Genomic DNA, 12,209 nt, shown 5'->3' with positions numbered 1-12,209 from the left:
TATGAATGCACCTCATACTTCAAACACAGTCAGAATTTTAACATTCCAGGGGCCTGCTACATCATATGTGTTCTGTCTTCTATGTGCCTGCTCTTTCTTAGAGATAAAACACTTGACAAATGTGTGTGCATGATGTAAATGCTGTGAGAAGTGTCATGAGCTGAGACTGAACACAGAGCAGTTAAGTCTTTGCTCCTGGTATGGTGTCCAGCATTCACCATGACATGGTTCTTTCTGCTAAGAGCATACCTATAACCCAGGCTTTAATAACAAAATGTAACACACCTGAACCTTAAAAGTTGCATCCTCACTCTCTATAGCCATAAACCTTGTTGTTCCTAAACTCTTGTACGCAGTGGTGTAGCAAGGTGAGGTGGTACTTGGTGCGGAATATTTCTTGTCAAACTCCCCCGCCCACATTGAAATTATTAAACTAAGGAAAAAATGATAGTTACACATATTTTAGCCATTTTGTCACCCACCTCAGTGCCACTTTGTCACTCTCCTCAGTGATGGCACCCACTGCACCCCTGAACTCCATGGCTCTGGGTTCTATCTCACATGGTGTTTATGTAAAAGTGGACTCTTAGCAAGGTAATCGTGCCAGTTTGTAGCATGTGCTGCTGTAGGTCACAGGCTGTGAACATTCCTGTCAGCTAGTGTTGGGCACAGAGTTGGCAATTTGCTTTCCTTCGAAAAAGGAATTTCAGCTTCAAGGAGATCCATCATATGTTCCCTGAAACCCACAATGCACCAGGACACAGACTGCACTAGATTGTTGGTTTTTTTCTGTCATTGGGTTCGGGCATGTTTCCACAGCTCAAAAAAACTGCACCAAAAGACATTACTCTCGGCACTGCACAATATGAACCCCCCCAACCAAGACACAGCGCATAGCGACAGAAAACATCAAGACAATATCACTACAACTACCCTGTCGAAACCGAATCGTTTGAGCCTGGGACCTGTTCATACAAAAAGGACTTATGAGGGTGAGGGCATAGCGAGCCCACCAGGTAAAAGAAAATCCTTGATAGAACAGCAAATACTTGTGATCAGACCAGCATCCCATCTGTAACCTATGACTTCCACAATGGGACATCTGTTTGGCCGCCTTTACTTAAAAAATGATCAGTTGGTACCAAAAGGACAGTGGCTGGGCCCATTAAATCAAGATGTAGCACAATGACTCTGCAAAGTCTACATATGCCATGGCCGGTGAAGATGCATTTGGACTAAATTCCGACGATGAAAGGGAGAATTCATCTGGTAGCACCGACGACCAACAGGACAGAAGCTGGGAGCATATTCCTTGATGCAGCACCAGGACTCTGCTAGGTCTCCAACCACCATGGTCGCCTGTGACATCGATGAACTAAGTTCTGACAACAAAGGGACAGGTTTACCCGGTAGCACAGATAGCAAATAGAGAACAAGCAAAGTATGCCTCTTGCAATGACTTTGACTCACCGTGGACCTCAGTAGGACACTATTTATGGTCAAGAGGGTCTTCCCTCAGTACACTTACCGTCAAAGGAGCACTGGCGCCAGGGCAAGGATTGGTGCTGTCAGCCCTATGCCTTTGCTGAAGGAACTACCTATGAGAAAGGATTGCTAATGGGAAGTAACCGCAATACGCAAAACAGTCCAGCAAAGTAAAGGTGTCTCAATGCTGGATGAAGCTTGACACTGAAAAACCCAGGCCTGAGAAGACACTGAGCCAGCATTGGCATCGAAGTTGACGACAAAAGACTTCAATTTCCAGATCTGAAGAGGGTGAGCAACCTGAGCACAGGCTCAGGACCATCGGTCCCTGTAACCTGCGTGCGCACAGTGGCTTTCACCAGCGCGCATGTGTGCACACAGTGGCTTTCACCACCGTGCATGCGTGCGCACAATGCCTATCACCCGCGTGCATGCGTGCGCACAGTGGCTTTCACCAGCGCGCATGCGTGCACGTATCACCAGCGCGCATGCGTGCACATATCACCAGCGTGCATGCGTGCGCACAGTGGCTTTTGTTATGTTGGGTCAGTGCCAGAGTCACACAACTGCACCGACACTGAAGTAGAGTTCAAGGGGCGGCCTATGACGGTAAATAACAACAGGAGCCAGGAGTGTGCTGTAATGGGTAGCGCCGTCGTACGCCCAACTGGCATTATGTATGTGCGTACCCCTTTACCTGACCCATACGCTGCGTGCCCATTGCGTCACGAGCACAACACAACATTCCGCCCCAACAAACATCAAACCAATGACAGTTCGCAAATACAGCTCCTAATCATGCTTAGCCTTTTCAAATAACTTCTGACGCACTCAGTCTTACATGAAATAATCTTGCAAACGGCGAGTGGGCTCCGGATTCTCTTGCAGGCGGTACAAGGACCTGCCACGTCCCAGAGTCTCTCTTGCTTACACACCAGACGTCACCTCACCTCGATCATTCCTGAAGCTGCCATGTTCCTCTTCAGACGTTTCACTCACCAACCCTTCGTCGGGAATCGAAACACTGTCAGGGACATCAACACGACCTCCGACTTGGGATGTCTCTGATATCTGGTCCTTGTTGGCTCCAGTTGGTGCCAGGGCACCTGGGCAGGGATCAACACTGGCCGGCTCGGGTGGAGATGCTCCCGGCTGGTATTTCTTAAAGTGCGACACATTTCTGGTCAGTGTTTCTCTTCCTCGGGTCGCAATGATTCGGGTACCCTTGACGTCCACAACAGTCCACAGGTTCTTTTCGTACAGCAATCGAAACTTGCAGCTGGTTATCCTGTTTTGAGTAGCACCAGGTCACCTTTCGCAAGCTGCATGGGTCGCACAAGCCGCCTTTGACTGACTTGAGCATGAGCCCGTAGACGTCGAGCATCTACTTGAGAGTTGTCAGGAACCTCAGGGCGCAACTAGGGGTGATGTGGAATTGAGTCTGTGATTACTTTCCCCATGAGCAGATGTGCCAGGGCTACTCCAGTGGTGGTGTGGGGCGTCTGGCCGTAACTTCGTAGAAACGTGAAGATGGCCAACTCTACCAACTAACCTTTGTCATGAGCAATGCATATCACTTTGTTTAAGGTCCGCATAAACCTTTCCACTTCCCCATTAGCTTTCGGCCATCTTGGGATAATTCTCCTGTGCTGAATGCCCAGCGCGACGAGGTAGGTAGCCAGTTCTTGCCCTTGGAAGGGGGGTCCATTGTCTGTCCTCAACTCCTGTATGAGGCTGTGAGTCACCATGATTTTTTTCAAGTTTTGGGATCACTTCAGCGGTACTGGCCGATGCTATGATCTTGACTTTAGGGTATTTGGAGTGATCATCAATAGCTAAAAACATGTGTCGGCCATCAGGGAGGCTGCCAAAGTCTAAGCTGACACAAGTCCAGGGCGACCGAGGTCTCGGTTTGGCAATTATTGGAGCTGGACGAGGGATGTCGCCGGTCACTTGGCATGACGAGCAGGAGCGGACCATTGCTTCTACTAATTCGTCCATGAGGAGGAACCATACCTTGGTTCGGAGCCGCGACTTTGTCTTGACCATCCCCTGGTGCCCAAGGTGGGCTAGCTGAACGACTCGGGCTGTTAGGCCCGTCGGGATTTCCAGTTGAGGCCTCTTAGTAGACGTCCAGTTGTGTCCTCAGTGAGTTCATCCAGGACGTGGTACAAGCTGTCTATTATGCGCTGGGCGTCTACCGTCTGTATTTTCCATTCCTCTTTGGCTCTGTGCCAGTTGCCATGTTTTAGTGCCGCTTTGGCCCGTTGTAAACAGTTGTCCTTGTTCGTCTCCGCTCAGAGGTCTTCCATGGAAAGTGGGAGGGGGCAAGACCGGGCTGTGACACACCTGACGTATTCCTCTGTGTCAGCAGCATCTTCTTTCTCCTACTCTGTGGCTGCTCTTGGGTGACACAATAGATAGTCCATAGGATTCCTGGACCCTGGCTGATACTCCACCCGGCAGTTGTAATTTTGTAGCTGCAACATCCATTTTTCAATCCGGGGCGGCGGTTTTGTGGATGTCCCAAGAAGAGAGCCACTAGGGTCTTGTGATCAGTTGCCACCACAATCAAGGTCATCTTCTTGGGATCGAAGAAAACTAGCGTGGTCGCCTCCGAGAGTGCATCCTTGATGTCCCTAAAGGCCTTAGCTTGTTCTTGGTCCCACTTCCAGGGAGTGCAGTCCTTCGTGAGTTCCCTCAGTGGTTGGGTGAGTGTTGTGAGGTCTCGAATGAACCACCCACAATAGTTCACCATGCCAAGGAAACTGCGGACCTCAGTGACATTGGTGGAAGGAGCAGCATCCTTTTTTTTTTGTAAACTTTGTTTATTGAGTTTTTAACACAAAGAAAAAACAAACAATACAAGGGGTGGTAGTATGGTACAAAGCAAAAACATCTGGGTCATACAGCATAAGTAGATCATGGCAAGTCAGCGACACTACACAAGGAGGAAACAATAAGCAGTCATCAGGGGAAATACATTAGATGTCATTCAGGGATTGCGTTATCTTGCCATTATACAGTATAAAAGCGCCATTCATCAGCTCATCGCAAGGGTGTTCAGGAAACAATATCTGATCTTTTATGCATAGAAATGGTAAACAACATTAAGTTGCACTTAGTCAGAAGTTCATACAGTCACATATGCAGCTAATGTTTATAATTTTCAGCCAGACCCGATAGTGCCGCAACTCAGTTCAGACATCTCCCATCCGGCCTTCACCTCCAGTCCGAGCCCCGCTCCCATCCGGTTCCTCGTCTCCATCTCCCTGAACTAGCAAATGTAACTAGTGGACCCCAAATGTCAGCAGGTCTGCTAGGAATCGGAAGTGTTTCAGTGAAAATTGCGTGTTGTTCCTGACAATGAGTCATGTCTGCAAGCCAGTCTTTGAACTTTGGAGCCTTGCCACGTCCCCATCTACATGCAACGCGTCGTTTTGCGAGAAGCAAAGCAATATCTAAGAATTTCTTGCAGGTCTTAGCAATATGGAATGAGTGAACCATGAGCATTAGTAAAGGATCAACATTTATGGACTCCCCAACCATTGATTCAAGGGCGCCATGTACCTGTTGCCAGTAGGCATGAACGGGAGGACACTCCCAGGCGAGATGCAGAAAACCAGCACATTCCGCTCGGCAGCGCTCACATCTATCATCACTGGATAATTTGAACTTGTATTTTTTGACCGGTGTGAAGTACAACCGTTGTAGGAACTTGAAGTGGATCATCTTGAGCCTACTGCTGGCTGATATCCGAGCCGTAAGGTTACAGCAGTATAGCCACTGTTCATCAGTGACCTCTGTTGCCAGGTCAGCAGTCCACTGCCTGCGGGCTGCGGCCTCTGGTCCCGGACTGCATGTCCTAATGTGGCGGTACATGCCCGACACCAGATGCGAACCGTCCTGTGAGCATAACATGAAGTGTAGTGGAGGCAGGACTTCGGGCTCAGTGGGAAAGCCAGGCAGAATCTAACGAGTGGAGAAGGGTCATAAGAGGTAAAAAACAAGTCCGCAGATTTGAACTGGCCATTGGAGAAGAGATCACCACAACTGTTGACTCGCAGGCGCCGACAAAGCAACCGAAAGCCATGTTCCTGTAGGAGGGCAAGCTTAGGGTGGTATGCCAGTGGCAACCTAGGAGAATATGGTAATTCGCTGTCCAGCCTCCTCGCCACGCGGCACCAGGCATCCATAGTGCATGTGACAGAAGTATGAGGCGTTTCAATGGACGTCATTGGACAGTGTAGGAGCCCATTGAGGGGGAGGGGGTTCGCAATCCAGTCCTCGACCGCCAATTGAGGCATGAACGGAGTAGGGACCATCCAGTGATACGTGTAATGCGCTTGGGCACACAAATAATAAGCCTCGAAATCGGGTATAGCTCCGACTTTAAAGTTTTAAAGAAAAACGCACCAGGGTAGTAAGGGATATTGAGAAAAAGATACAGAAATCGGGGCAGCACCACCATTTTGATAAGCGATGCCCTCCTCGCCATGGAGAGGGGGAGGGAGATCCAACGATCTACCGAAGTGGTAAGTTTCGTAATCGCTACACCGTAGTTCAGCCGCAGTGTTTCGTCTTTATCACGTGAGATTTGAATACCCAGGTATCGCAAGTCTGTGCAACACCATTCTAAAGGGAAGTCGAGTGGAAAGTCAGTAACCGCACCCGTAAGAGGGTAGAATTGCGACTTAGCCCAGTTTATGCACACTCCAGACATTCTACCGAAGACAACAAATTCCCTAAGCAAGGGATTTAATTTTCGTGACGGATATTTGACATAGAGCGGCATGTCGTCCGCATATAACGACACGTAAATCTGACGCTGGAAGCAGCGAACCGCACCCTCTCGATGCAATTGACGGAGCCTGCAAGCCAGCGGCTCAACGGCTATCGCAAATAAGAGAGGGGACAGCGGACATCCCTGTCGGGTGCCCCTTGTGATGGCAATGGAGGGAAATAGGCGACCATTAACCAGGACTTTCTCTGTTGGTTGCGTATACAGCAACTGGACCCAGGAGATAAATAATTTAGGGAACCCCATACTCGCCAGGACGGTGAACAAGTAGGGCCATTCAACAGAATCGAAGGCCTTAGTGGCATCCAGAAAAACCGCTGTGACTGGTAGATCAGGGTGTACCGTGCGGAGTAGTGAAAACAATGCGCGTAAGTTATGAGAGGTGGAGCGTCCAGGGACAAACCCAGCCTGATCGGGCAACACGATTCGGGTCATCAAAAGGGATAGTCTGGTGGCCAGCACCTTCGCCAATATTTTAACATCGCAATTCAAGAGTGAAAGCGGGCGATAGGAGTCGCAAGCGCTGGGATCCTTGCCAGGTTTCAGTAGTGAGGTAATAACGACAGGAGGCAGCAGCATCCTTAATGTCCCGGACCTTTTCAGGATCTGGATTGCCTCCCTCAGTAGAAAAGGTGTAGCCAAAAAACTGTTGTTTTTTCTGTAGGAATTCGCACTTCTCCCGGTGGAGAGTGAGTTCAGCATCCTGTAGTCGGCAAAGAACCTGAGTCAGGCATGAGTTGTGTTCCGGGATGGTCTTGGCATGCACCATAATGTCATCGTTGACATTGATGACTCCCGGTATGTCCATAATCAGTTTGTGTATTATGTTTTGAAACACTTCTGCCGCACTGGACACCCCAAAGCTCAGGCAGGTATATCTTCGAAGACCAAAGTTAGTTGAAAATGTGGTAATATTGCGGAACGCCTCATCCAGCACTAGCTGATGGTACCCAGATCTCAGGTCTAACTTGGAGAACCAACAGGCCCCTACCATTTCCCCTATCAGGTCATCTATGGTCGGGGTAAAGTGACGCTCCCTTTTGATAGCGGCATTTGGCAGCCTCATGTACACACAGATTTTAACAGCTCCTGGTTGCTTGGACTTCCTGGTGACAACAATTGGGGAGATCCAAGGGGTGGGCCCCGTCACCATTTAAATAATGCCAGCTGCTTCTAACTTTTTCAGTTCCTCCTCCACCAGCGGACACAAGTGGAAGGCTATTCGCCTGTGGCGTAAAGCCACAAGTTGTACAGTGGGGTCGATGTGGAGATGCACCTCTTTGCCTTTAAACTTCCCAATGCCTTCAAATACATCCGAGAATTCCGCCAATATGTGGTGGACCGATTCCTGGTGCACTCCAAATGCAAATGTCACGACTCTCAAGTCTTCTGCAGCTCGGCATCCTAGAGGCATGCCCTGCCCATCCTCCGTAATGTACACGTTTGTGTTGATGGAGTGTGTGCCATGGGAGACTAGGGTCCTGAACGGGCCTCTTATCCTCAGGTGAATAAGGTGATTGCTGTATGGTGTACCGTTGGCGCAGGAGTCATGGTCTCATACAGGGCAGAGGCAATGATGTTGATTGTGGCACCCGTGTAAACCACAGCCTTGACGTCTTGAGGGCCCACTCAGATGTTGCATTGGGGCAGTCGTCGCGCTTTCTGGGTTGTCGTTCCAATCATGTGCACTTTATGTACCACTCCACTCTTCCTCGTCATCATCATCATCCATGTCACTGGGCTCTTTCTCGCCTTCTGGTACCATGTTGATCACTTGTTGGGGTTTCCAATACCTCTTAGACCTGCGGACCCTTTCAAAGTGATTGAATCGCCCACATCCGGAGCATCTTTTGCCCTTTGCCGGACATTCCGCTGCTTTGTGGGATGGTCCTCCGCAGTACCCACAGGATTTCACCTGCCCTGGAGATGCGGTTCCCGCTTCTTTCTTGTTCCACTGAGTCGCTGGCCTGTTCGTCACGGCATTCACCGGTTCCGTCTTGACTGGTGACTGGAGGGTCGCTTCCATGTGGGCCGCTCAGGCCTTGGACAATTCTTTGGTGCGTCCCAGTGTCAGTATGTCTGTTAGCGGCTTCCCAGACTCTTCTAGAATCTGTTCGCAGAGCTTGGCAGATGCACAGCCCTGAATTATCTGTCCCCTAATCTCTTCCATTTCGTCGTGGAATCCGCACCTGGACGCTAGATTCTTAAGTCGGGCATGGAAGGTGTCCAGGGATTCTTCTGGGAGTTGGCGCGCTTGCCGGAATATGAACCGTTCGTAGTCTTGATTAGCCATTGGTTCAAAGAGTCTGTTGAGAGCATTTATCAGTGTGTGGTGAGTTTTCGGCGTAGCCTCTGCGAGCGTTTTGGTTATATTGTGGATGTCCTTGCACCCCAGATGTTATAACATGGCTCTTTTCTGATCCTTATGAACCTTCGTGGCCTCGAAAAAAATGAGTAAGCGTTCCACCCAGTGAAGAAGGGAAAACTTCCACTATGAAGGGTTCTATCGGGGAAATCGTGGACATGGTGACCCACTGCTGCCTTGTAATGTGTCCCTCCTGACACTGGTGTTTTTCGACTCTTATCTACCAGCACTGCTGGTGCTCACCGCTCTGCACACTGTTTCTCCTTTCACTTGAAATCTGGATTATGTGCTCTATTTCTTCTTTTTTCTGAAAAAAAAGAGTTTGTGCTGACTTGCCTCCTGGAGCCCTTTTTTTATGTGATCTTTTTTTAATTAGTTGTTGATATGCCTTTTGCAGCCTGTGTTTATCTGCCTCTTGCAGCCTTCTTCCTTTTCACGGCGCTGTTCTCCCCCAGTGCCTGCCACTGCACGATGGAGAGGCCCGCAAGACGGACTGCCAATCGCAGTCGCTGGCGTCTAGAGCATGAGGCTGCTCTGAGCAGGCGCCCGCGTGCACATGGGCGCGTGCCTCTGCGCTGCAGCGGCCCAGCTGCGGAGCGTCTCACATGCGGCAGACGGCCGCGACAACTGCAGCGCACCAGCGGCTCATCTCAGTCAACTCTTGAACACGGCGTAGCACCGGCAGGACTGCTCCGCCTCAACCAGCAGACCGCCATACTCCCGGGTTCTGGTGCACCGTGGCACGAGCACCGCAAGGTTGGTGGGAGACTCTTGCGGCCGCCACTCGGTGCGAGAACAGGGCACGCCCACCCTCTTCGCCAGCTGTTGTGTCGGGTGAGTGCCAGAGTCACACAACTGCACCGACACTGATGTAGAGTTCAAGGGGCGGCCTATGGCGGTAAATAATGACAGGAGCCAGGAGTGTGCTGTAATGGGTAGTGCCGTCGTACGCCCAACTGGCCTTACGTCGTGCGTACCCCTTATTATAACTGGGGGTCACCTGACCCATACGCTGCGTGCCCGTTGCGTCACGGGCACAACCCAACAACTTTCACCAGCGCGCATGTGTGCGCACATCACCAGCGTGCATGCGAGCGCACAGTGGCTTTCACCAGCGCGCACATGTGCACACAGTGGCTTTTAACAGAGTGCATGCTGCGCACAGTGCCTTTCATCAGCGTGCATGCGTGCACACAGTGGCTTTCACCAGCGTGCGCCCAGTGGCTTTCACCATTGCGCATGCGTGCACACAGTGCCTTTCACCCACGCGCACACTCTTGCAAAGTGTGCACGCAGTTGCTTCACAGGCACCAGCCAAGGCCTTTAAATTTGAGCACCATGAGAGGTACAGTATTTTTGTTTGCGTTGAAGCTAGTGGCACTACGACGCAGGGCGACTTCCAGGTTAGTCTTGCGTGGGCCTGTGGAATGCCTCCACAGAGCCCGGAGCATGCAGCAGTTTTACATGCTGTTCTCGCTTTTCCTGTCAGTGGTGCTTGGATTCACACATGTTTACTCTACATTTCAATGAGTCTGCACGGCTTGTAACATGCGTGCGCATGTTACAGGAAACCATGATTTATTGTATGAAGATTTTTAAGCCAGTGTTCACAAGGTTTCAGATTGCTTATGTGTGACACTGTCATAATTTCAGTCTAATTATGAGTGACATTCAACGACTAGGAGTGACGCTTTCTTGCTTGCAAAATCATACAATGAAAAAGAGGGAAACATATACATATCAGAAATTACACCCATTGAAGCAACAAGAAACTCCAAGATCTTTAAAACTGCTGCAAAGCACCAGAAATGGAAGGGCGCTAAGCTAGTAAAAAAGCAGGAACTCACAGCTATCCTCATAAAATACAGTTTTGCGAATATGCTTATTCATATTCTTTTGTGAAAACTGTCATTAGACAAAACGCTGATCTTGCTCCAGCACTCTATTATTCCAGAGTTATCCTGAAATTTTTATTGTTGCATGAAAACACCTGGACACACAGGGAATTTAGCTCCATTACCAGTTGGTTATTTTTCTGGGCCTTTGCAGAATGTGACCGTACTGGCATATTCCAGTGTATTTTAACCCCATTCATAACTAGGGTGTCTTCATTAGGCCAGGAGGAGCATGCGGATTACTAGGTCATGCTCTGTGTGTGCCTAAAAAATTAATTACGAAAAACATGCCTTTACGCTTAATGGAATTGTGGCGGCCTAGGACAGTTAAAGCACACATGCTGCAGTGACCATCAGATGAGTGAACTGTGTGCACACACAGTCAAGAAACAGTGAGAGCGTGTGACTCACCTCGCCTGGCTGCCAGTCTACACTGGCTATTCCTGAGAGCCACACCTAATAGTTATAGTACAGCAGAACCAGAAGGATCTGAAAGGAGGAATCAATACGATGTCAAGAGAGAAGAAATGACATTGCGGTAAGTAAAACCCTAAGAACAGTAGATCTGCACCTTTCCATGAAACATGGTTGCTCGCCAGTACCAAATTCCAAGAAAGGGGAGAGTTACTTTTCTGCACTTTTGTCATCTTCACTGTGTACTCTGTGATGAACTCCACAACATATGATTTGGGTTCCGACATGGAACACACAGTCTCAGCCCTGCCAAGTACCACGAATCAGGCGTTAGACTAACGCATGTTAGTGCCGGTGGCTACATCACTGCACTAATATGCATTAGTCACGCATATAGAGCTCCATGACACAAGGATCCTGAGACGCAGCAATCCAAAAGCAGCGTTGTACATCAGGCTGTATGTGTGCAATGTTGTGACCTCAGGTCTGCTTGGCAATTTAGCCACCCGGCGCTTCGGAAACTGGTTGCTATGGTGACCAGGGGCCGAGCTACATTGTTTCAATTACCGTGCTGCGTGCCCACGCAAAAACAAATTCTACACTCTCTCTGGCAGCTCCGCCCGGCCTCTCTGAAACACATATAAGCAGGCTGCTTGCTTATCAATGTGGGTAGAATAGTTGCCAGTCTGGCCCAATTCTTTCACAGCAGGGAAGATCAGATCATTTTTCCAGGTAACCGCACCAGCTGTGACAGCTAGCGGCGGTGCCATGGAAAGGCAGGGCTGCGACCCCTCATAGCATCATGCAGGTGGTTTTGAGTGCTTAATGCGTGCACGCAGGTGCTTACCTGAGTGAATTACCACCAGTCGCGGGGGTATCACATGATGATACTCCCGGTCCCAGCTCTTTATTACTGAAACCTGGTAGCCAGTTCAACCAGAAGCGAGGTGTACTACAGCACAATCCAATCCAGCCAGACACAACTAACTGAGCCGAGGAGAGCTTTGCACCTGCAGCCGACAAGGCGGCGCCCGGAAGAACCGCATCCCTACCGTGGAGAGAGGGCCTCGGAGGCAGGTGGAATGGCGGACATGTTGACAGGGCCACTGCTCTGCGTATGGTATGCTTTCTTTCCTGCTGGAGGATCGGGGAGGGGGTAATTTGTTGAGGCGAGAGGCGGCAACGGAGATTAGAGTATATTAGATTTTCGAGCGCTCATGAGGAAAGGGTTGTCTGTAGACTGGTGATG

The 12,209-nt window shown here is 49.8% G+C and overlaps 1 protein-coding gene and 1 long non-coding RNA gene across 2 annotated transcripts in view; one reads left to right on the top strand and one right to left on the bottom strand.

Moving 5' to 3' along the window:
* LOC144797682 (thialysine N-epsilon-acetyltransferase-like) overlaps window positions 1-12,209 on the top strand; it is a 128,343-nt gene that overhangs the window by 81,513 nt on the left and 34,621 nt on the right. The window lies entirely within an intron of this gene.
* LOC144797684 (uncharacterized) overlaps window positions 1-12,209 on the bottom strand; it is a 305,166-nt gene that overhangs the window by 275,749 nt on the left and 17,208 nt on the right. The window lies entirely within an intron of this gene.

This window comes from Lissotriton helveticus, chromosome 12 (assembly GCF_964261635.1).
Source record: "Lissotriton helveticus chromosome 12, aLisHel1.1, whole genome shotgun sequence".
Classification (NCBI taxonomy): Eukaryota; Metazoa; Chordata; class Amphibia; order Caudata; family Salamandridae; genus Lissotriton; species Lissotriton helveticus.
The sequence above is the reverse complement of the archived record's forward strand: the minus strand, read 5'-3'. Positions and strand labels throughout refer to the sequence as shown.